Here is a 26,305-nt window from a genome sequence, read left to right as displayed (position 1 = left end):
TTCCTGCCTGTTTCAACCTGTTTCATTGGTGTATCCTTTTCCTTATTTAAACCCAGCCCCTGAAAACAGTGTTTCTGCTTTCATAAACTTAAACCAAATATAATCAATAAACATGTTATAAAAACAATTGTTTCCCCCCAAGAAGTGGAGATAAGCTGATGTAAATTCACTTTATTTGGATTTCAATCAGCTTTCTTCTTCGATTTCATTTATTAAAACATCAATATTCACTTTTCTGAAGGGCTCGTGGAACCAGAAGTGCACTTAACTCTTTCTGTGCTGAGGACATTTTGATATCTCTATTACTAATACCTAGAATCTCCAGTGATAAATAAATACCTCTGGGATGGACTGGGGATACACTGCAATAATTGAAACACTGTGTCCTTCACCAAAAATGGTATCTGTGTTCCTGTGAGTAGCAGGGAGGTGGAACTGTCACCTGCTGAGTCCCGTTCTAATTTCATCCAATCTGGTGAGCAAGTATCCAACCAAAGGTGGTACCTGCAGGTATGCCCATTGTCACAGAAATGCAACGCTGTAAGTCCTTAGCACAATGTTAAAATGGGCTGGAACTGTGTTTCAAATGTTTTCCTCTCGCTACTGAGGTCTTCTACTTATTTCTTTTTCTCTTTGTCTCTAATATCTTTTCCTTTTGGTGTTTCTTTTTCTTTTTTTTTCTTCTTCTTTTTTTTTCTTTTTTTTTTTTTGAGATGGAGTTTCGCTCTGTTGCCCAGGCTGGAGTGCAGTGGTACTATCTCAGCTCACTAGAGCCTCTGCCTCCTAGGTTCAAGCGATTCTAGTGTCTCAGCCTCCTGAGTAGTTGAGATTACAGGCGCCCGCCACCACACCAGGCTAATTTTGTATTTTTAGTAGAGACAGGGTTTCACCACGTTGGCCAGGCTGGTCTCAAACTCCTGACCTCAAGTGATCCGCCCTCTTCCACTTCCCAGAGTGCTAGGATTACAGATGTGAGCCGCCATACTTGGCTAATATATTTTTCTTAACTGACTAGAGCACAGAACACAAATCGTGTGTTTGCACTTACAAATTTCTATGATCATTGTTCCTAGTTTAAAAACTTCATTAGCAAAGGGCTTTATATTTCTCTGTTCAGTAAGGACACGAAATTATGTTTCTACAATGCCCAGTCTCACCTAAAAAGCAAGTTTTCATTCTCAGTTTATGGTAGCCCACGACAAACCAAAAAGATCATTTTGGATGGTATCATTGTTAATCCTGCTAAATTATTCAATTTCCTGCTGAAAGCAACAAACTAATACTTATTTTGTACCTACTAGTCGTTATTTGCATACTAGGGTTTATACACAAGGTATCCTATGAAAGAACATTTCATTCAAAAGTCACAACATATAGTCTTCAATTACCAGCTACCTTTATTTGTAAGCCAAAATAAATGATTTAGTACAGTCCTCCCAAACCGGGAGACAATGCTTTGAGAAAGGCCAAAGTTAGCCAGTAAGGCCATAAGTTCCATGAGGGCAGGATCTGCCCAGCTCCTGTTTCCTGCTCAATTCTAAGCAGTTAGAACAGGGTCAGTAAACACTGCTTGCCACTTGGAAAGAGTATTCTTTTATTTGGAAATGTTATTCGGGTACGCGTGAGTAGCAAAGTCAAGAGCAGGAAAGGAGAATGGGGGAGGTTGCAAAATCGGAGCGAGCAGCAGGACCGAGAGGGATCCGGAGGAGAGAGCCTTCAGACGGTGAACTCCAAGAGCTGGGATGAAGCATGGGTGAGCTACTGGGACATCGCTGCCAGGGAGCAAGCTGGCAGGCAGGAAGTAGCCAAGATTTGGGGGAATCCTTCCCAGGGAACGAATACAGAGAAGGACGCATCTGAAAATCCAGCCGCAGCCACCTCCCTCCCATGGGAAAGCCCCGACCTCGGCGGGCCCAGCGCCACCCGGCTCCCCGGGGAGTGGAACCCGGAGCGAGGCAGGTGCGGCGGGAGCATGCGCGCGGGGCGGGCAGGGGGCGGCTCCCGCGCCCCCACCCCGCGCGTGCACCCTCGCGCCCCTCCCGCCGGGCACCGCCGGGCAGCGGCGCCGCAGCCTGGGCTGGCGGAACCTCGCGCTCCAACTCGCCCCTCGCCTGTAGCCCGGTCGGCGTTGCGGGCAGGCGCCGCTCCGCTGGGGGTAAGAAGGACGCCGCCGCCCGCGTGGGATGGTCGCGAGCCCGCGTGAGTGCCCACGGCCGCCGCCGCGCGGGGTGGCCCCATCCCCGGGCAGGTAGAGGGGCCTGCACGACTCCCACGGCGAGGGCCGGGCCGGTGGGGGCGGTGGCGGTTGGGGATAGCCCCAGTCCCGGCCCAGGCTCTTTCTCTTTCTCTTTCGCCGCCGGGGCGCGCGCCGGGCTCCCCGCGAGAGGCGCTGCCTCACTTGTCGCCTACTTTGGACGGGCGCGGCCGCCGCAGAGCCCCGCGCCTCGATCAGCTGCGAGGGCAGGGTCGGGGTGCCAGGCGCGGCTACCTGGGCGCCCTAGAGCCGGCGCAGCCGGGGGCCGGGGGAGCGGGACGGGACGGGACTCCCGAGGGCCCCCAGGCAGTCCTCCGGCCACCAAGCGCCCGGCGGTGGGCATTTGGCTTTTGTTTCCTCTGGGGCTAACGGCCCCCGTCTGCCCGCGTGTCCCCCTCAGCTGACAAGTGTCTTGTGCCCGGACGGGCGAGTGCTGCATCCCTCCACCGCTTTCTGCCCTTGTCTTCCTCTGCGAGTTCTGCCCAGCCTCGGGAGCGGGAGCCCAGGGAGTGCGCGCAGGGCGGGGGGGCGCCCGGCCAGCCTGGGACGGCAGCTCCCAGACTTCTGCCACCGCCTGGAACTGCGGGGGGCGCACCGGCCACAGTCGCCCTCACCTGCTCTCCGGTCCTTCTTGGGCCCGCTTGGTCCTAGTGGACGCGACTCGAGCTGGGCACACCTGGGCCAGCGCCGCAGTTACCTGCGGGATTAGTGAGAGCGTTTTCGCGAGGTCGCAAACTCCGGGTGGGTATTGTTCCCTGCCTTTGATCTCCTTTAGTCACTGGTTAAAGTGCGAAGTGTCCTTTATTTTACATATGCCTTTAGAGGGACATTCTTAATGCGCCAATGCCCCGAGGTGGAACTAAATAAAGGGAAGGCCTGGTCATTGTTACTGTTGAGACTGCTGTACTTAACAGTCAGAGGAAGCAGCTGGTCACCACGACCCACTTGGTGGTTCCCATGCTGAAGACTCGCTTTCACTTCACGCTTGTTAGGACTCCACTATGACTTGCTAGTGGCCCATCTCCTGGATGCCTCTGTTGAAGCTGTTCTAGAAGATGCTTGTGGCAAGCTCCAGTTTCAGTCCTTGGCTGAAATAAGTGTAGTGTGGCTCTTCGGTTTTCTAATCTCTTCCACCTAAAAAGATTAAGGTGACAAACAGGTGGTGGGTACAGTAGAGTTGTTTTTGGTGCTTGGTAATATTAAAAACTTGGAATGCATTTAGCTCTTCGAAAGATGCTAAAACGGACAACTTCAGTTATTCCTTATGTTACTACAGAATTAGGAGAAATGGTTGAAAGAGGAGAGAGGTTTTTTCTTGGAGTATCCAAAGGGATTGGATTCGACTACACTGACTTGGTGTGTAATGGTTGAGTAGGAAGGAAGATGAACATAAAACTGCTATTAATTATGCTCTTAGATGTGAGGCAACATTGAGGATGTATTGCATGTAACCCTTGACTGCAGAATCACTTAGCACTTTGCTGCACAATATTGGGGTCACAAGAAATGTTAAGCTTGGTTAACCTCTGCAGTGTGCTCTCACTCAGTTTCCAAAGAAAGGGTATTGGTGGGAAGGTGATCTGGTGAAGACAGAGGTAACGAAAGTGAAGGAACTGTGTTCACTTTCACTTTTTAAAAATTTTATTTTTATTTTTTAGAGATAGGGTCTCACTCTGTCACCCAGGCTGAAGTGCAGTGGTACCATCATGGCTCACTGCAGCCTTGGCCTCCTGGGCTCAAAGGATCCTGCCTCAGCCTATTGACTGGGAGGGTAGCTGTGCACCACCACGCCTGGCTAATTTTCTAATTTTTTTTTTTGTAGAGATGGAAACTCACTTAACTTTCACTTTAAAGAGAAGTAAGCTTGCATATTTTAAAGTTCTCATAAGAATCTTAGGTTCTCTGTAACATCTGTATAACTTCATTGCAGTACCTGTGTGGTTTATATCTTAAACTACACTTCTTACTCCTTTTTGGTGGTAATAAGCCTCCTTTGCTCGGCATGGGACTTGACACGTGGGTAAGTGCATGCTCAACAAATACTCGTAGGATCGAATCCATATGTGAGCAGACAACTGCTGAGCAGAGGCAGGAGGTGATAAAAGCAGCAGTGAGGGAGATCAGGCTGACTGTGAAGGAAGATTTACAGATGGAAAGCCCTCGAGTTCTTCCTATGAAGAAAAGGCCAACCTGAAAGCCACTTCCAGGAGGTTGTGTAGGAAGCACCAGCACCCAGTCTGACCAAGGAAGCAGAAGCCTCAATCCCTCCTCCCCCCATCACTCCTTCAAGTGGGTTAAGGTTTCTGTTCTCCAGAGAGCTGAAGGAGGGTTTGAAAATCGCCATTAGATAAGTGTTCATTCTTTCAGTTAATTATTATAATTAAGAAAGAATGCTGCTGCTAGTGAAGTGGGGGAGTGAGCAGGAGAGATAGGTTTGGTGGGCTGGAGGCAGGGTGGAAAGGATAAATTCCATTTATACAACACTGGATTGAGAAAACCAAATACAGCATGTTCTCACTTACAAGTGGGAACTAAATGATGAGCACACATGGACACATAAAGGGGAACACCACACACTGGGGCCTATCGAAGGGTGGGAGGAGGGAGAGGATCAGGAAGAATAACTAATGGATACTAGGCTTAATACCTGGGTGATGAAATAATCTGTACAACAAACCCCCAGGAAACAAGTTTACCTGTGTAACCAACCTGCACATGTACCCTAACTGAAAAGAAAGGTTAAAACAATGTACTTATCAAATTACTCTACTAAAATATTATTTTAGTAATGCTCATATCATGTATTAATATATTATAGAAAATATATTTTGGTGAAAGCAAAATGGTTTTGCATTGTGAAAAACTAAACATGTCATTTGGCTTATCCTTAAACAACAGAAAAGCATTGAATTGAAAACCACTGAAAACCCTGAAATGGCTTTTCACTGGAGAGAGAAACTCCGATGTTGGGTCAGGGGAAAGCCACTTAGGAAATACTCAGTGACTATGGGGGTGATCCTAAAAGGCATGTGTTAGGGTCACTAAACTAGCACTGAGAGAAAAGAACAGTTCCATGACCATGGTCCATGCCCAGGAAAGGAGTCAGTGAAAGAAACTAAGAAGTGGTCTGGTGGGGAGGAAAACCAGGTGTCTCAGTCACAGGGAAGCCAGTGGAGAAGTAAGAGAGGGAAGGGAGGGAACAGTGTGGTAAGTCTTGTCAGTTGTTAACAAAAAATAGGCTCTTAGAAGATGTAGTTGAACTTGGCTAGAAAGAGGTGATCTCAGTGGTAACACATCAGTGCAAGCTGTGGGTAAGTGTTTTGCTTTCTGTTTGAGGAATACAGATGTCCTCCTTTCATTTGAATAGCATTTTACACTTTACAAAACATTTCCATCTTGTAGCATTGGCAAAAATATTTTGAGGATAGTTTATTATAGGAACATACCTGCAATTGAAGAAAACTATTTAGGTCCATTAAAAAAATGCACTATTTACTACAGTGAATAACAGCAAGCAGCATAAATATCGGCATCTTAAGCAAAATAAAGCAGAACGATGAAATTAGAAGATGCTTGGGGGAAATGAAGCTCTTCAGTTCACTCATACACATATAATCTTTTGTTTAAGCATTTGCATTAATTTTTTAAAGGATAGTGCCTTAGGATAATTTATCCATATTTTATTTTGCAAATACAAACGATTTTTTCCACAGTAGCAATGGAAAAGTGAAACCTTAACTCTGAGCCCATCAGAGTTGTCACAGCTCTGTTCCCTTGACCTATGTGTCCCTTTTGGGGATGACGTCGCAGTAGCGGGGGCCCTGCTCAGTGTCACCTGGTGAACCTTCTTCATTTTGTGTTGATCTGAGCTCATATGGGAAACATTCTCTTAATGAGGCTGGAAGTAATCAGGCAAGCTCTGACAATGCTTATGTATCCCTCCTGAAGATGGATGTGAAATGATAAAAGTGTGGTCGCTGCCACAATTAATAATTGATTAATAAATTGTTTGAAAAGTATCAGGTGGGGACTGCAGGAGATGAACAGCAGTGCATGCATCTCATTTCTTTTCACTGTAACTAGCCAGAGAGAATGTATTTAACTAGAGGGACAGATAGAGAGTGTAACACTTTTACACCCGGTATTTTGGTATGTAAGCTATTCTGATAGCTTTTAAGATTATCATGACAGGAGCTTTTTAGATTAAATCAGCATTGCTCCAGTCCTGTGTGTGTGTGTGTGTGTGTGTGTGTGTGTGAATTAAGGAACTTAGGGGTGAGGCGTTTTTGTTGGGTGTCCACTGTGTGTATGGGGGTGACTATGTAGACATGTTACCTGCCTTCATGGAGCTTGTAGTCCAGTAAGGGACAGATAGCAACTAATCAGCCAAACATATGTAAGTACAAACTTTAAGTAACACTGAAAAAGACCCACATGAGTGCCTAATGCAGATTTGTGGGCGAGAAAAGGTGTCTGAGGATGAGTAGCTGCCAGCCAGGTGGGGAATGGAAGCAAAAGGGAGTTCAGGCAGAGAGAAGCCTCTGAGGCGGTTTGTGGGGAAAAAGCTTGGTGCCCTGGAGGAAGGAGAGATGGCCCTGAGGCAGGAGGGCAGGGCCTGGGTGGGAGATGGCTGGAGGCCTCTGGAAGGCCTCGTTAAGAACTATGCAGCTTATTTAGACTGGTTAGGATGCCACTGCAGGTATCCAGGTGGGAGTCAGGGAGGTGACCGTGGGCCGGGGAGTGGGCCATGGAGGTGGGTAGAAGTGGAGGGACTTGAGTAATTTGGAGGTGTAATTTATAGAATTGCTGATGGGTTAGAGGGTAGGCGAATTGGAAGAATCCAGGATTACTCCTTTGATCTCTAGCATGAGAAGTGGAGTGAATTTTCGAGATGGGGAAGACTAAGGAGAAGTGTACCTGGTAACTTTGCTTGGATCATTTCCCCAGTGTCAGCCCTAGGGGAAATAGGTTATTTTTGAGGCATAAACTTGGTTTAGTTGTGGTGTGTGTCAGGCACTCAGCACTGTGCTGGGCAGATGCTTTTGGAGCTTAGCAAATATGGGCTTTTCCCCTTTTCTGTGATGGTGGGTTTTGCTATTCTGCTTAGGCCCTAGGCCTAACAGCCCTCCTGAATTTGAACTCCCAGTCTGTCTGTACATGGGCACACGCACCCAAACACATACAGTCTTAGAGTGTGCCGTCAAGAGCCTCCGTGGTAGCTTTTCAGTCCTGATCAGATGGTGTACATTATTGGATGTGCCGAATGGGCCATTTTTATCTCATTTTCCCCTGCAGCATAGAGCCCCAGCACTGATCCTGACATTGGGACCTTCCAAGTTCCTGAAGGGTCAATGGTTCTGTAATTATGAGCCATTGCTTAATTTTCATCGTTCCTTCTTTTTTAAGTACTTCCTGGAGTGACAACATATAAAAAATGGTATTTGGTCATTATTATTGTTATGATGATTTATTTCTAGATAAAAATCAAGGACCAGATTACAGCCACAATTCCAGGCCTGTATGAATGGATGTAGGCTGGTGCTGATGCCAATCAAAGCCCAGTTCGTACAAGAGCAGCTGTCTGACTCCTGGCTTTGATTTTCTAATCTGGTTACACCTGGTACACTCACTTGGTGCTGTGTGGCAAGTGGGGTTAAGGTCTAAATCCAGGGCCAACAATTTGGATATCTAAAGGGAGGTAATAAGGGAAGTAGGCAGACAGAAGAAAATTCAGAGTTCTTTTGGTCTCACTTTTATTTTCCTTACCTTTGAAAACTTAGCAAGGCTGGGCACGGTGGCTCACCCCTGTAACCCCAGAACTTTGGGAGGCTGAGGAGAGTGGATTGCCTGAGGTCAGGAGTTCGAGACCAGCCTGGGTAACATGGCGAAACCCCATCTCTACTAAAAACACAAAAATTAGCCTGGTGTGGCATGCCTATGATCCCAGCTACTCAGGAGGCTGAGGCAGGAGAATCGCTTCAACCCGGGAGGTGGGGGTTGCAGTGAGCCGAGATTGCACAACTGCACTCTAGCCTGGGCGACAGAGCGAGACTCGGTCTCAAAAAAAAAAAAAAAAAAAAAAGGAAGAAGAAAAGAAAACTGTACATAGGTATTTCTCTACTGTGAGAAATAGTGAGAAAATCCCCTTAGTGCTTTGGAGGCAGTAGAGAGTGGTGAAGACTGCAGCAAGCTGTGGATCTTATATGTTCTAAAGGAGGTGACTATTATTTAAAAAATAAACAAAACTGAAGTTGGAAATCTGCAGTTTTAAAAATGTGAAGTCTCTGTATTTAAAAATACTGGTTTAAATATCTTAGGATACTGCTAAGAGAAACAGAATATGTCTGCTGACCAGATGCAGTTTGTGGTCCACAATTTATAAGCTCTGGCTGGTGGGGTCAGCTATATAATTACCTGGATGTACTCTACTTTTAATTAGATTGTTTTTTCTTATTTACCATGAAGGTGGAGTGTGCACAAACATACTGGCTTCTTAACGCTGCTGATTCTGCCATTTAAGTGTGACTTGATTAAATCTGGGAGTCGGGAGTGGGAAGTTTGGCCAAGCTTGAGACTGTAAGCACATCCTGGTGCCAGGTTCAGAACAACATAGACTTTATAACACTTTCATTCATGTTTCTGTGAATTTTTTTTCACAGTTTTCCATTGGTTAAGTCTGCCTTTTTTACTCCTTGTCTAAAGGTTTGTGCAACTCATGGACACCCTCCTTTTTGTGTGTTTGAAGGGGATGGTGTCTTCTCTCCCTGGTGGGCTTTTGTACATTTGTGTCTGCTTTTCTTGTGAATTTTGCTCCTCTAAGGAGTCTCCAAGCCTCCTTGAGAGTGGACTATACATACTGTGCACTTTCCTACCACGACGTACTGTTGTTGTCCACGATTGCACTCCGAGGTGTGGAATTTTACTTTTCTATGTTCTCCAGAAAACTTGTTGGGTTGAGTAAGGGCTTGTTGCCATTTATTTCCAGAGCCCAGCAATTGTCTGGCACATGTTAGATGCCCAGTGAATAAAGGATGAGTGATTTTGTGTCAACTAGTGACAAGCTTACTCAGGAAAGAAATCTTACAAAATTCCTAATATTTTGGGATTCTGTGTGTAGGCTTCTAAGACGCTGGGTTCTATTGAAAATGTAAGCACTGACCTTTCAGCTGTTCATTTTATTATAATTATGGTCACATATCAAAGAAAATACAAAGGCTCTACTCTTTGCTTTATGGCAAAGAATATCCTTTAATTCCCTATCATTATAGCCTTTAGTCCTGGCCTTTGATATCATAAAGGTGAATTATTAGAGATGCCAGCATAGTACTTCCAAGTCTACATTTTATGCACTCAATTTCTGAGAATGCTTAGAACAATGATTTTTTTTTCCCCTTTCTCTTCCAAAACTATAGCTTGCTGTAATTTTATTCCTAGAAGATATGTGACTGTTTTTGGGCAGGTTCACACATGCAATTCGGCTTAGAAGAGGAACTGTTAAGGTTAACAGACCAAGAACTCGAAGGAGCGTCCCCACTTAAGCAGTTGCTGTGGTCTTTGTGTTTTGTGTGAATCGGTGATGCCCATCTATTTTATTGCAGTCGATCATTAGTAATCTTTAGGGCCACTTTATTCTTTTACTATGAGGACAAAGAGAATATAATTGTCCGTCTTTTCAGAACTGGCTTGCATCTGTGTCCAAAACAAACAATGCCCATCACTGTGGAGTAAAGGGCGAGAGAACAAAGAAAGGAAGCTGTGAAGGGTACAGTTACACATTAATCACCGTGATGCGCAAAGTGCGAGGTTAGTAGGCACTGCTTTGAAAGCTTTACATTGCATTTATTTCCAAACAAATTGTCTTTCAAGATCCTAGAACTTTCAACCTAGAGTAGCTGTAGGCCAGCTATGGCTTATGAAGAGGCTTCTGATGTGCCACATTTAGCAACTTTGTAAGGTTTTTTTTTCGTAGTTACACATTTGGATTCAGCATTTTTTGAATTTTAGGAAGTTTAAAAATAATCTCATCCAGGGTTTCTCAATCTCGGTACAGTTAACAGGAATTTGTTGTTTCGCATGCTGCCCCATGCCTTGTAGGATGGTCAGCAGCAGTCAGTGTTCCTTGCCTCACCTCACGAGATGTCTGTAGCACCTCCCCCTCCTTAGCTGTGACAACGAAAACTATCTCCAGACACTTCTTCCTGTCCTCTGGGGAAGGGTGGAGGGGTAGAATAACCCGAAGTCATGAGCTGCTGATTTAATCCAGCCTGTTTTGCAGATGACACATCAGAGGTCCGGTTGTATTATGCAGTGTTTCCAGGCTCAGAAGTCACTATGTCAGAATATGAATCGAAAAGCACATTATCTATAAGGAGGGAACTTTTTATCAATTCAAAACTCCTTTTCTCTTGTAAAATCTTCTAATGATAGTAGATGGTCCCCGTTGATTCTTTCTTGCCATGACTGGCCAAGTACAAGCGTCATGATTGTTAATCAAACTGTGGTGAAGACATAAAATTATTAATAGCAGTTTGAAGACCAATTTGCCCGCATTTATCCATCTGAGTAACGGCAAAGTTGGAGCTGTGACTTGGCCTTCCTCACCAGGTTCCAGTCCACGAGGTTTTCTATGATGTCATGTCAACCTTTGTTTTCATAGCCAGGTTTTGCAATAAAGTTGTGTTCAGTAGCTTGGTGAATTTCATTCTAGAGTAATAATTAATACTTAGTGCACTTGCACAGTTGGAAATTATGAAGCCAGTAATATGGACAGCTGCTAAGTAAGAGTACATTCATTCATTCCCTGAATGCTTACTCTTAGTGTGTACTTTGGCCAAGGCTGTGGTAGGTCGTGGAATGTAAATGATATTAGGAGGACCACACAGACACCCAGACTGGACCTGTTCCAGGAAACTCATAACCATGGATAAATTCAAATTTGAGGCTTCTTTGCATGACAGTACAGGAAAATCACTGGCTTATTAATAGGTTTATTTCTTCAGCTGCATTCCTCAATACCTGTGATGGGTGCTGGCAGGAGGCACTCAGACCTTTCTCCTTAGAAATGCCTTACTATTCACAGTGGCACTGGGAGGGGCTGGAAGAGCTGTTTAGTGGGCCCTTGGGCCCAGCCCCTGTGTTTAGCGGGTCCTTGGGCTCAGCCCCTGTGTTTAGCGGGCTCTCTGGCTGGGGCCTGTGTTTAGCGGGCCCTCGGGCTCAGTCCCTGTATTTAGCAGGCACTCAGGCTCAGCCCCTGGGTTTAGCGGGCCCGCGGGCTCAGGGCCTGTGCTGACACTGAAAGGGAGTGAGTGTGCTTTCCAAAAGTTAGTGAGAGTGAGAATATCCTTGTCAAGGCCCTAAGTGACAGGCACTATTGTTCTGCACCACAGATGGTACATCAGGAGCTGTTTGTGCAGGTCGCAGAGCGGCAGGGCTGCATTACCTTCACGCCAGCTTTTGTTTTTGTCAGCTGGATCATATTGCGCTCCCTCCAGAGACCATGTGCTATGGAGGGAAGGAAAAGTGCAAGGTTTTAATAAGTCCCTTGCAAAGATAAGCTATCTTCATGGTTGTATTATTTCCCTATTGTTTACGTGGCCACTGCTGCCGTAGGGCACAAAAGAAAGATCTGTTTCACTTTTTGGAAATTGAAAAATTTCTGTCCTTGTCTTTGCATGTCCTAGTTGAGTGTTATACTGAAAGGGAAGATCATAAATTCATCAAAACATGTATATGCCTTTGTGTATGAGCATTAAAAAAGTTCTTCAAGTTTTCTCTAGCCTAAGCATTTAAACATGTCAGCAAAAATACAAATAAAAAGAAATAGCTAACTGGATGTTGTGGGTCCCACCTGTAATCCCAGCACTTTGGGAGGCTGAGGTGGGAGGATTGCTTGAGCCCAGGAGTTCAAGGCCAGCCTGGCAATGTGGGCAACATAGTGAGACTTCGTCTCTTCAAAAAAAAAAAAAAAAAAAATTATCCAGGCATGATGGCATGTACCTGTGGTCCCAGCTACGTGGAGGTTAAGGCAGAAGGATCCCTTGAGCCCTGGAGGCTGAGGCAGCACTTAGCCGTGTTTGAGCCACTTCACTCCAGCCTAGGTGACAGAATGAGACCCTATCTCAAATGAAGAAAAAGAAATTGCTTATAAATTGTTTTGAGATTATTTAATTTACTGACCTTCTTGACATTTTCCTGATTTTTATGCAGTTCCCTTCAAGGTTTCCATAATGAAGGTCCCCATAGTTAAATAAAAGCACAGGGCTAGCATATCCTTCTGTAGAATGGCACTTTTCTACAGGCCACGAGGAGCTTCTCGGACTAAAAATAAGAAATTGAGCAGAACAGAAGAGAAATCGAGCTCTTTTATCTTTGTTTCCAGAGCCTGAATTTCCCTCCTCCCCTGCCAGGTATACAAATAAATGCGTCAGTGAATGGCTTGGGGTGCACTTGTCCCCTATGCTCCTTTTTCACTTGTTTGTTGAACCTAATATGGAAAGAACCAAGGTGGAAAGACGTTCCTGAGGTTCTGTGGATCAGGGGTTCCAACTTAATCAGACCCTTTTAAAAATTATTTCAACAGCTTTTTTGGGGAACAGGTGGTTTTTGTTACATGGGTAATTTCTTTAGTGGTGATTTGTGAGGTTTTGGTGCACCCATCACCTGAGCAGTGTACACTGTACCCAATGTGTAGTCTTTTATCCCCCACCCTCTTCCCACCCTTCCCCCCAAGTCCCCAAAGTCCATTGTATCATTCTTATGCCTTTGTGTCCTCATAGCTCATCTCTCAGTTAGAAGAGAGAATATTTGATGTTTGGTTTTCCATTCTTGAGTTACTTCACTTAGAATAATGGCCTCCAGCCTCATCCAAGTTGCGGCAAAGCCCATTATTTCATTTTGTTTTATGGCTGAGTAGTATTCCATGGTATATATATGCCACATTTTCTTTATCCACTCGTTGGCTGATGGGCATTTAGGTTGGTTCCATATTTTTGCAGTTGTGAATTGTGCTGCTGTAAACATGCGTGTGCATGTGGCTTTGTCATATAATGACTTCTTTTCCTTTGGCTAGATACCCAGTAGTGGGATTGCTGGATCAAATGGTAGTTTTAGTGTTTCGATAACAAATATTTGTAACATTTCTCTAAGTATCCTGAAATGAAATTGACAGGTAAATAACTTACCTATACTTACTGTCAGAAAAGTGAATATATAGTGTGCATAAATAATACAATGGAAAAATATATGTAATTTATGATAAAATGATATGTACTTCAAAATATCTGGACATGACTAACCTAGAGAATAAAATCAAGTAGTTTGATGCTTGTACCTGCATCCAATATATAGATTGTATCCAATATAATAGATTATAAGAGATTCACCGTGAAGGTGACCAGTGAAAATGCTTTATTGGTGGACTACATCGGGGAGGGAGAGTCATCGAACAGCATTGGGTTCCATGATATCATTTTCTGAAATGGTGAACAGTATTTGCCAAAGTTCTGCACAAAACAAAGTAAAGCCTTTACTCAATATACACAGAGTTGCATTCCTGGGAGAGACAGGAATTAGTTAAATATGCAAAAATACTTTATGATGATATGTAAAATGGAAGGAGGTTTAAGGTTTAGAGAAGCATAAATAAGTTTTTCATACACACAAATGTCAAGTGGGTTGCTCCAGCTGTGCAAAAGGCAAGATGATATTTTGCTGTGAAGAACTGTCCCACATGTGGGAATTCTAGCAGCATTGGCCCTGTGTCCCTTAAATGTCACTAAAGAAACCCCACACATATTTAAAAAATTCCCCTGGGGGTGACCCACTTCCCCCTTCTTTCCTACCTCTGCCTCTGTTGAGCACTACTGGTTTGATAAATAAAGTTAAATAAATTCTACTGATTATTTGCAGTGATGAAAGATGGAGGGTTTGCTGAAGGGCAAATTACTTTTGCTCAGAGTTTAGAATAATCAATTATTCTTTCCCTTTAAGAATATTATTTTATATAAACTAACCTTTTATTCTATAAGAATTCTGACACTCTCAAACGTTATCATCTTAATTCTTCTAAAACTTCAGCCGCGAAATGAAAATATGAATGGATATTCTATTTTTCAGTGAATGACTAAGCAATACTTAGTCTAAATTAGTCACAGTCAATTTAATCACTAGTGATTACATTTCTGATTTGTGTACTTTATGTTGAAACCTTGTTCTGTATGGCACCAGAGGTTAAACTTTTTGTTTTTAGCTTAAAGTGAGTAAGTTTTCTAAGGTTGGAATGGGCTGCCTTGTAGATAGATTTTGTAGAATAGAGAGAGGTGTGCAATTGAGTGACCACTTGTGTGGATGTTATATAATATTTGGTTGTGTGTGTATAAAGAGTTGAACTTGTTATTTAAGACTGAGTTTAGATTTTGTAGAATACAGAGAAGTGTGCAATTGAGTGACCACTTGTGTGGATGTTATATAATATTTGGTTGTGTGTGTATAAAGAGTTGAACATGTTATTTAAGACTGAGTTATATTTTATTAAATCATAGATGCTTATATTATTCCTAGAAGGCCAGAATAATTATTAGAATTGTAAGGGCACTTAGAAACTTTCTATCTTAACTTTCTGGCCAATACAGGAATCATTTCTACATTGTCTTTGAGAGATGGCAATGTAGATTGTGCAATGAATTTAAACAATACTTTTAATAGTGAAACATCAGTGGAATAAATATATATAGCTCCCCAAGATAGTTATTTTGAAGAGATAAAAACAATCTGAATGTATACACTCCGGAATTTTGTTTTAAAGAAAGTCCTGTTTAGACATTTTATGCCTCTATGCTGATGCAGGTATTGATCATTATGAGAAAAACAAGTAACAGAAATTCATGTCTTACCTGTGTAGGCTTACTGCCACTTGAAGCCATGGGCTTACAGAAATATAATACTAGCTTGAAAGTTATGTCTCCGCTTCCTTGATTCCACAGCAACTTCTCGTTGTGGAGGTTTGGATTGAGGTCACAGCGGCCCCTTGATGGCGCTGTGCCCCTGGTTCTGGTTATGGAGCTCTTCAGCACCCTTGCTCTACTGCACCCTTGCACACCGCACACTTGCCTGTACATTTCTTATTGCCTTTGTGCCCGCGTTAGCCTGGTCTTGGCGATGCTGGAGGTGTCAACACACGGTATGTGGGGATGCTTTTCAAATATTAGAGGTGCCTTGTGGGTGTGCACAGGGCGCACTTTCCCTACTGACTCTCCCCTTTACAAAGTGAGTGCCTTATTATCCTAGAGAAAATTAGTTGTACTATGAGGCTTACCCATATATAGTTTGGCTGTAATACACTAATCCTTGTGTGCTTTTTCCTCGTTTGAACTTTACCTCTTATAAGCTGTACTTTGCATTCTATAGGCTGTCTTCTTGCCCAGTGCATTTTTTGCCCTGTGCACTTTTTGTGGTTTGGGAAGAGGGTGAGGGGAGGGTGTGATTGGATTCCAGTACATTCTTACAGTGTGAATATGCTGTAAGCAGCAACAAGGACTCAAATTTCCACAAGGTAATATTTTAACGGTTTTTGACATCTAGTCAAAATTCAGAGTCTGCAGCGTTACATATAAAATGAATATGTGGTGATATCTATAAATGGTGCTTATTAGGTCTAAAAACTAGTATGTGCCATGTGCTGTTATTAAATACCCACACACCCTCATACGAATAGGATCATTTTATTATTGATTTGATAGTCATTATTGCCCATGAGATATATAAAGGCATATTCCTCTTAAGTACAGTTTGCTTGCCACTGTATAATTAGAGCCAAATATAATGTCAGATTGTGTTTAAAGGGTGGGTAGGGCATGTGGTTTTATGAAGTCTTTTGCTAATGATGGGAGATGTAAGTGTGAGTAGGCTGGCAGCATCAGGTAGCTTAGGACGGTGTCCTGCTCTAGGAATGTACATTGAGGACACCTTGTGGGTCTCAGCTTTGACATAGCAGTGCCCAAGGAGAGAAGACAAGAGTTAGGTTTTGCCTCAGTCGCTGTCTGCTCTGCCTGTGGTCAGCACCTGAGGCCTATAACAGGTGGCTTGTCTCTCTCTGAACCTCTCTGTAGATTACAGTTCCCAGTTGCTTGATTTTGGGAGTGAGCATGAAGCCATTTTCTTGATTATTGCCTGTACGAGCAGAACTTTTGGGATGCCTCCCAAGTAGTTTACAAAAACCTGGGTCGGCCGTGGTGTCTCATGCCTGTAATCCCAACAATTTGGGAGGTCAAGATAGGTAGATTGCTTGAGTCCAGGAATTTGAGGCCAGCCTGGGAAACATGTTGAAATCCTGTCTCTACTAAAAATACAAAAAAATTAACCAGGCATGGTGGTGTGCACCTGTAGTCCCAGCTATCTGGGAGGCTGAAGTGAGAGGATCATCTGAGCCCAGGAGGTTGAGGCTACAGTGAGCCATGTTCACACCACTGCACTCCAGCCCGGATGACAAGGTAAGACGTTGTCTCCAAAACAAAAACAAAAACCTAACCCATAGATTTTTCATCAATCTTCTTCAATATAACCCCTCGACTTTCTGTCACTTTTTTTGTCTATTTCACTCTATATCTACAGGATAAGTGTGGAAACACCCAGGCAAAGTGCATTCAATTGTTTATCAACTAATTTGGGTTTAGACTTAAACCAGATGCAAAGGAAAGGGAGGAAATTGGCATGCTGAAATGTTTTAGTTTTACAAAACTTATCAATAGTATAATTTGTGATACATTTAACATAAAACAACTTCTCAAGGTCCTGATGCAGAACTTCCTAACTTTAAATTTTCGACCAGATTTCTTTATAGCACTATATTAGATGTATTTGTAAAAGCTTGTTTTGTATTTCTGTAACACTTAATACTTATAGAAATTAATGTAGATTTCAGTTCTTCCTCTGTTTTTTTAAACATGTCCTGATATTGCTACACAGTGATTTCCCAAGGTCAGAGTTATTAGTGGTGATTAACTCCTAGCCATCAGTTTTGAAGATTTCTGTGTTTTTATTTAAGAAAATTGTAATTGACTAAAACCATTGTGTTTTTCAGGTAATCAAAAACTCAGAATTTCTGTAATAGAAGAAATGGTTTGGGAAGGAGCCAAAATTATTGGTATTCTGAATATTTCATTATATCATATAGAAACTATGAATGATCTTATTAAGGTTAGCTGAACAACATTTGATCTGTTAATTCTCCATTAGCTATAGTATCTAAAATAATGAGAGTTTGCTATTTTCTAAGATGTAACTATAGCCAACACTTGGCATTTTGCTAGCTTTTGGGAAGATGGGAACTGCTGAATGTTCTTTGCTAAATTATATCTAGTCAATTGAGATTAAAATGAATTGGAAATAAATGGTTATGGCTGACAATTAATATGCAGTTAATATACCTTCAAAAACAAAGCCACTTACACAGTTAGGTGCCACTGTTTCCTTTTTTTCTTCGTTTTTTTTTTTTTTTGAGATGGAGTCTTGCTCTGCACTTAGGCTGGAGCGCAGTGGCTCAGTGTTGGCTCTCTGCAGCCTCTGCCTCCCGGGTTCAGGCTATTCTCCTGCCTCAGCCTCCAAGTAGCTGGGACTACAGGCATGCACTAACACACCCGGGTAATTTATGTATTTTTAGTAGACACGGGGTTTCACCATATTGATCAGGCTGGTCTTGAATGCCTGACCTCGTGATCTCCCTTCCGTGGCCTTCCAAAGTGCTGGGATTACAGGCGTGAGCCACCATGTCCAGCGTCCTTTTCTTTCCAAAGGTTTGGCTAAGTGTAATTAAAATATAAAGAGGTTTAATGTGGCCTTATTTAGATCTAGCCGGATTAAAAATAAATAGGAAAAGTACATTAGAAACCAGTTTGAGATGATGTGTTTTGATGTTTGGTGTGTTATTGAAGCATATCTTCCAACCCACCAGCAGAAAGTGGCTGGTTGTTTTCGGATTGCTGGACACAAACAATGGGGTGCTCCCTTGGGGTCTTCAGAGGCTGGCTTCCGGGTCTGGCAGAAGGATCTTGAGTAGGTAAAGTGGCCTTAGGATGGGAAGGAGTGGTGGCTCGTGGTGCCTGTGGCGCATGTCTTTAGGGCCTCTACAATGGATTGGTGCTCTTTGGGAGTTTGAGTCTTCTTTTTTTTTTTTTCCCCAATGAAGTCTGAAATCCAATTAAAAAAATGTGTGTGTAATTTCCTGGGTTTTGGAATAGTGTGAGGCACAATCAAAACATCTATATGCTGAATGAGGCAAGGATTGCCAACCTGAGACTTCTGGCATATGCTTTACCAAAAGCAAGAAGGCGAGGAAGTCAGACAGAGGAAAGGACTATTTCAGAGCCTTTATCCTTTCTTTGCCTCCGTGATGTGCAAAGAACAGATTATGAGCTTAGCTCCCCAGAGAGGCCCTATGCCTGACGTGATCCCAGGCAGCCCTTGTCCTTGCTGTTGGCATTCTGAACCCAGGGTGGGATGATGCTCCACTCAGCACTTGCTTACAAATAGTACACCTCCACCTGCAGATGAGGGTGCTATCCAGCATTCCGCTGTCTTATCCTGCCACAGGCCATTTATTACAGAGCCACTTCTCCCTTTTCTGTCCTCTGACCTCTTAACACTCAGTAACTGAAGTAGAGGCGTCCACATTTGGGGCTGTTTTCTATACCATTAAAACTGTATGTGAGCTTATAGAGAGTTGCCAACTTTTTCTTTTTGTTTTTGGAGTCAGGTCTTGCTCTGCCGCTCAGGCTGGAGTGCAGTGGTGGCCGTCATAGTTCACTGCAGCCTTGAGAGAGTTGCCAATTTTTAATTTTCCTTGTGCAGACAAAAAACAAACAAGTGACCATTTATTACTTCCCCTTAAGAAGATCACCTTAACAACAAAAATGTAAGAGGCAAACCATCTCAGAATAATGGATTTTTCTTCCCAAGAAAGGACAGGTGGCAATGTTTAGTGAATGGACACAGCGAAGAGGAGGGGTTACTATGGAACTTCTCAGATGTAAGAAATTTTTTTATCTTTTTATTTTTAAATTTTTATTTGAGACAGGGTCTTGCTCTGTCACCCAGGCTGGAGTGCAGTGGTGCAATCATAGCTCACTGCAGCCTTGACTTCCTGGGCTCAAGTGTTCCTCCCATCTCAGCCTCTTAAGTAGCTAGAACTATAGGTGCAAACCACCATGCCTGGCTAGTTTTTATTTTTTATTTTTTTGTCAAGACGGGTCTCACTATGTTGCTTAGGATGGTCTCAAACTCCTAAGCTCAAGCGATCCTCCTTCCTTGGCCTCCCAAAGTGCTGGGATTACAGGCATAAGCCACTGTGCCTAGCCTGAAAAATTTTGTTATAGATTTTATAATGATTTTTACGATACCACACTGTGAACAGTTGTTTTCTTGATAGAGATTTTTCAATTTGGGCTCTTTGGACAGTGAAATTTGAAAGAAAGATTGGATTATGGATTGTCCTGGTACTTTGATTTTTTAAATAAGAACTATTAACAAAACAAATTACACATAGCTATAGACAAAAAAGGACAACAGTTAACATTAGTTTTCTCGGATTGTTATACTCAGCATAATATAGGCTGCTTGTAGCTCTTAATTGTTTTCTAAATAAGATAATGTGCTTATTTACTTTTTTTTCCATGAACTCTGCAGAGAAGTGTCCCCTGGTCTCGTGCATTGCATGCTCAAGATGTGACATGCACGCTCTGTGCTTTGGTCCTTCTGTCTGCTCAGTGCGGCCGCTTGCTGCACTCCTTTCCTCTCTGTCTTTGGTGTCTCAGTTCATCTGCATTTCATCTTAGTGTGTATATTTGGCTTCTCTACTCATGCTTCATCAGCATTTTTTTGCTTAGTTTCTCAGAATTCCTAAACATCTATTTTTGCACTTAAAATGTTTACTTGTTTGACTGAATAAAGAGACATTAAAAAAGTCCTGCCTGGCTTTAACACCTTGGTTAGCCTTTTGTAGCTGTGTGAATGGTAGTAACTTAGTTAATAATGTGCCTCCCTTCCCTGTAGAAGAGGGTTGTTTTGAAGATCAAATGACTTTATAGGCGTAAAACATTTAGAACATGGTATGAAGATAGCTACTGTTAAGTAACTGTCAGAAAGTGATTGTCAGTTGTTAGAAACACTTTTATGGATGGCAATATTGCCCCAGTGGGTGATATAGTTAGTAACATGTTGCAGAAACCATGTACTTATTCCCCAGAAGAATAAATAAACACATACTGAGAGGTACATTCTTTTCTTAGGAAGAACAATGCCACTGATGCCTTTGCCTGTCTAGGTCACAGGGGTCGTTTCCATGTGGTCACACACGGTGCTTCCTTACTAGCTGCTGGAGCCTGCACACAAAATCCATACCCTCTTGAACCTTATTTGTAGAGAGAACAATTTGGACTATTCTGGGTGGTTCAAGAGGTGCCAAGCACAGGCCACTTTCCAACCTGGTGGGTGGTAGCAGATGAGGCTCCGGGTGTCCGGGCTGCAGAAGGGGCTGTGCCATCCCTGCCAGGGGCACCTTCCCCTGGGAGCCCAAGGTCCTGCGTGGTCAGCCTAACACTGTGTAGTCAAGAAGTCAGACTAGTCTACATGACGGGGGTTCCTAGGAGCTTTGGATTGCCCATGGGCTATACAGTTACTGTTTGTGCATTGTTTGAATGATATTAAAAGAATGATTTAATCTGTATAAGAAGAGCCCTGTTTGAATCTTTATTTGGGAGATGTTTCTCATGCCTGAATGCTTAAATACAGAAAATTCAGTTTCAGAATGTGAGCTAGCTTCATTTCCTATAATAAGATTAAAATAGCATTTTATTTCTTTTTTTTTTCTCACCTATACTGGCCATGCAAACATTTTATTTCTTAATTCATATGGAGTAGATTTTTTTTAACCCCTGATGGAAGAAAACACAGATTAAGATGCATTGTGAATATGACAGTTTTAGTACTAGAAGTGCTTCGGTTGACGTCTTGGTCTTGCTCAGTAGTTATTTTAAGACATTGGAAAAGAATCATTTTACAACGTTTTGTTCTTTTCCGCATCTTTATTGTAGATAATATCCATGGGAGTTAAATTATAAAGTGATCAAAACAAAACTGAGTGTAGAACACCCATGTAATATGGTAATGTATTTAGCTGTTGTGGAGCAAAAATGCGAGCTGCATCTCCATTTTTGCAGTGTTTAATTGTGAATTTACTCCTCCCAAAGTGAAAGTTACCTCAACTTTTCAAATTCTGCTGCTACTAATCATATTATCTGAGACCATGATTAAAATTAATACGTCACATGGCAGTGCCTATTCTTAGGACCGAGAACAGTTAAGTTGGGTATTTAGGCACACATTTTGTGTCAGACACATCATTTTAGTTAGCAATACACTTTTAAAATAAAAGAGAAAGTTTGCCTTCCTCTCGATCCCCCCCTTTATATGTCAGTAAAAGGGGGCAATTATTTTGGCCATCTTTGCCAGGGGAAGCCAGAACATTTGGTGAAGCAGGTAGAAAGGAAAGCAGAACGGGATGGATAGGGGTAGGACCAATGGGCAGCTGACCTGCTGCTGTGTGATGGGAGAAATGAGGCTGTGAGTTCATGGATAATGATCATTTGCCCATATTGAAGGTGGTCCTGGACGTAATAGTCATATATATATATAATATTTTGAGACAGAGTCTCACTTTGTTGCCCAGGCTCACGTGCAGTGGTGCCATTATGGCTCAATGCAGCCTCAACTTCCTGGCCTCAAGTGATCCTCCTGCCTCTAAAAGTGTTGGGATTACAGGTGTGAGCCACTGCACTCAGCCTCATAATATTTTATGAAGTAACGGAACAAGATATTGGGGAAAGACATCTACATGTATGTCAAGGTATTGAGAATCATTAAATTTCTAGAGAGAGATCTATATTCTTTTGTGTATTGAAGGGAGGATACATTTATTTTCATGAGATTACATTTGCAAACTGCAAGCAAATGATCTTGCCCTCTGTCTCATATAGTCCCATGGATGTGTGCTGAAGAAAGTTAAAAATAGTCTTGTATGGGAGAATTGAGGACAATTTATTCTTGGTGGTGAGGTGGGATCTCTCTTTTTTAGGGGTTGTTTTTTGCTTTTAGTAGATTTATAAAATTTATGTATAGTGGCATTATTTCCATAAATCATACAGTATTTGGTGTATAATGCCTAGTTTCTTTATTCCACAAATAATTACTGGGTGCCTGGCGTGTGTCAGGCATTGCTGTAGATGTTTGTGTACATCAGTAAGCAAAACAGGTGAAAGTCCATTGTGAAGCTTATGTCCTGGTGGGGGAGAGGCCCTCGATAAGCAAGAAACATAACAAACAGGTAAATAATGTATCATTTTCTTTCGTTTTCTTTTATTATTTTTTATTTTATTTTTTGAGACAGAGTCTTGCTCTGTCACCCAGGCTGGAGTGCAGTGGCACAATCTTGGCTCACTGCAACCTCCACCTCCTGGGTTCAAGCGATTCTCCTGCCTCAGCCTCCTACGTAGCTGGGATTACAGGTGTGTACCACCACACTCGGCTAATTTTTGCATTTTTAATAGATACCGGGTTTCATCATATTGGCTAGGCTGGTGTCAAACTCCTGACCTCAGGTGATCTGCCCACCTCGGTCTCCCAAAGTGCTGGGATTACAGCCGTGAGCCACCACACTCAGCCATATTTATCATTTTAAAAGGTGATAAATATTATGGAAAAGCAAAAGTAACATACGGTAAAGGTAGTGGCAACACTTGGCTGGGGGCAGATTGTTGTGTTGAAAGGGTAGTGAGAAGGAGGAGAGGGGAGTAATGTGGATGGTGTCTGGGGACACAGTTCCAGACGCAAGGAGCAGCTAGAATGGACCTGAGGCCAGAGGGTGTGGGCTTGGTTGAGGGACAGTAAGGAGACCCTTGTGAGCAAGGGGAGAGCAGAAGGTGGTGAGGGAGTAGAGGTGATGGAGTGCTCGGTAGCCACGTGAGGGCTCCATATTCATTGTGACGGGGTGCCCTGGCAGGAGTCAGGCAGAGGGTTGACAGGGATGGACCTAGGCTTTATGATTATCACTGGCCATGGAGGTCAAGGGACACCTGGTAGGAAGGTCATGATCACAATCCGGGTGGGAGATGATGTAGCTCCAACCAGGGCGGTAGCAGTGTCTGTGGTGAGAAGTGACGGTATTCTAGATTTATTTTGAAAGGAGAGCCACTGGGATTCCCTGATTGATTGGCTGTGGAAGAGAGAGGAGTCCCCCATGGCTCCAAGGTGTTTGGCTTAAGCGACTGTCCTGAGAGTGTTGCCGCCTGAGATGGAGATAGTCTTGGGTGGAGAACAATGTGAGTTAGCCTGCGGAGAGTGCTTAGAACAGGTCTGCATGCGGTTGGTACTCAATAATTTTAGCTTCTAGCATTAGCATTAGTTGTCGGAGCATTGCGGGCTTTCATTTCAAGCTTATTCCTGATCTTCTCCCTGTGTGGCCACTCGTGCTCCCTGTGAGAATTAGGTGGCATAGAACGCAATCCAGGAGCCTGGACTCAGCAGGAGTCAGGTGAACCGGGCTTATCCTTTCCTTCCGCTGAATTCCGGTTTGGGGCTAAGTTTCGGTCCTAGCAGCATCACAGAAAGCTAACGTGAGAGAGTGCACAGAGAAATTAGTTGCATATCTAAAAAAGCAAATGTATGTGGTTCATATAATGTGTGATTATATTTGGCCCGTTGAATTTGCATAAATTAAGTATGATGTCTGGTAGGCTCTATAGGGGGTTTATTATTTTTATGGTTGAATTTTTTTTTTTATTTCAATCACTTTTGGGTTACAAGTGGTGTTTGGTTACATGGTTGAATTGTATAGTGGTGAATTCTGAGGTTTAGTGCACCCGTAAGCCAAATAGTATACATTTATCTGATATGTAGTTTTTTTTGTCTCTCATTTCCTTCCCACTCTCCCCTCTTCTGAGTCTCCAAAGTTTGTGATACCACTCTATATGTCTTTGTGTCCCTATAGCTTAGCTCACACTTATAAATGAGAAGATATGGAATTTGGTTTCCCATTCCTGAGTTACTTCACCTAGTTTAATTAGGTTCCATTTATTTAGTTTTGTTCTTGTTGCATTTGCTTCTGAAGTCTTAGTAATAAATTCTTTGCCTAGGCTGATGTCTGGAAGAGTTTTTCCAAGGTTATCTTCTAGAATTTTTTGGTTTCAGGTCTTAAGTCTTTGATACATCTTGAGTTGATTTTTGTATAGGGTGAGAATTAGGGATCCAGTTTCATTCTTCTACATTTGGCTATTCAGTTTTCCCAGCACTATTTATTTATTTATTGAGACAGAGTCTCTCGTTCTGTCACCCAGGCTGGAGTGCAGTGGCACGATCTTGGCTCACTGCAACCTCTGCCTCCCAGGTTCAAATGATTCTGCTGCCTCAGCCTCCCGAGTAGCTGGGATTATAGGCATGTGCCACCATGCCCAGCTAATTTTTGTATTTTTAGTAGAGATGGAGCTTTGCCATGTTGGCCAGGCTGGTCTTGAACTCCTGATCTCAAGTGATCCACCCACCTTGGCCTCCTAAAGTGCTGGGATTGCAGATGTAAGCCAGTGCGCCTGGCTCCAGCACCATTTATTAATAGGGTGTCCTTTCTCCAATTTATGCTGCTGTATGCTTTTGTTGTAAGTATTTGGCTTTATTTCTGGACTCTCTATTATGTTCCATTGGTTTGTGTGCCTACTTTTATACTAGTACCATGCTGTTTTGGTAACTGTAGCCTTATAGTATAATTTGAAGTCTGGTAATGTGATGCCTCCAGATTTATTCTTTATGCTTAGGGTTGTTTTGGCTATTTGGGCTCCTTTTTGGTTCCATATGCCATATGAATTTTAGGATTGTTTGTTCGAATTCTATTAAAAATGATATTGGTATTCTGATATGAATTGCACTGAATTTATACTTTGGGCAGTATGATTATTTTCACAATATCAATTCTTCCAATCCACGAGCATGGGATGTGTTTCCATTTGTTGTGTCATCTGTTATTTATTTCAGCAGTGTTTTGCAGTTATCCTTGTAGAGATCTTTCACCTGCTTGGTTAAGTATAGTCCTAGTAGTAGTAGTAGTAGTAGTAGTAGTAGTAGTTGTTGTTGTTGTTGTTGTTTTGCAGATGTTGTAAAGGGATGGCATTCTTGATTTGAGTCTCGGCTTGGTTGTTGTTGGTGTTTAGTGGTGCTATTAATCTGTGTACATTGATTTTGTAACCTGAGACTTTACCAAATTTGCTTATCAAATCTAGGAGTCTTTGGAGGAATCTTTAGGGTTTTCTAGGCATATGATCATATCATAGGTGAACAGTGTTAGTCTGACTCCCTCTTTTCCAATCTGGATCCCCTTTATTTCTTTCTCTTGTCTGATTGCTATGGCTAGTGTTACTATCACTATGTTGAATAGAAATGGTGAAAGTGGTCATCCTTGTCTTGTTCTGGTCTCATGGAAAATGCTTTCAACTTTTCTCTATTCAGTGTGATATTGCCTGTGGGTTTGCCATATATGGCTTTTATTATTTTTAAGTAAATCTCTTCTATGCCTAGTTTGTTGAGGGTTTTTATCATAAATGGATGCTGGATTTTATAAAATGCTTTTTCTGTATCTATTGAGATGATCATATGGTTTTTGTTTTTAATTCTGTTTGTGTGATGTGTCACATTTATTGACTTATGTATGTTAAAACATTCTTGCATCCCTGGGATGAAACCCACTTGATCATGGTGTATTATCTTTTTGATGTGCTGTTGGATTCAGTTAGCTAGTATTTTGTTGAGGATTTTTGCATCTATGTTCATCAGGGATATTGGTCTGTAGGCTTTTTTTTTTGTTTTGTTTTGTTATGTCCTTTCCTGGTTGTGGTCAGGGTGGTACTGGTTTCATAAAATGAATTAGGGAGGATTCCCTTTTTCTCAATCTTTTGGAATAGTTTCAGTAGGATTGGGACCAGTTGTTCTTTGAATGTCTGGTAGAATTCAGCTGTGAATACA

At 42.6% G+C, this 26,305-nt stretch overlaps 1 protein-coding gene across 3 annotated transcripts in view; it reads left to right on the top strand.

Moving 5' to 3' along the window:
• Positions 1 to 2,086: 2,086 nt before the first annotated feature.
• L3MBTL4 (L3MBTL histone methyl-lysine binding protein 4) overlaps positions 2,087 to 26,305 on the top strand; it is a 484,756-nt gene continuing 460,537 nt past the window's right edge. Inside the window, exon 1 of one of the 3 annotated variants that reach the window (XM_058438625.1) lies at positions 2,087 to 2,155. The gene's annotated coding sequence lies outside the window, so the exon portion shown is untranslated. Of the gene's footprint in view, positions 2,200 to 2,851; positions 2,996 to 26,305 lie in introns of those variants that run through there. The other 2 variants (XM_032152774.2, XM_058438624.1) reach the window with 2 other exon arrangements.

The sequence above is a fragment of the Hylobates moloch genome, unplaced genomic scaffold (genome assembly GCF_009828535.3).
Source record: "Hylobates moloch isolate HMO894 unplaced genomic scaffold, HMol_V3 SCAFFOLD_5, whole genome shotgun sequence".
Lineage (NCBI taxonomy): Eukaryota > Metazoa > Chordata > Mammalia > Primates > Hylobatidae > Hylobates > Hylobates moloch.
This window is presented reverse-complemented; position numbering and strand designations above follow the sequence as displayed.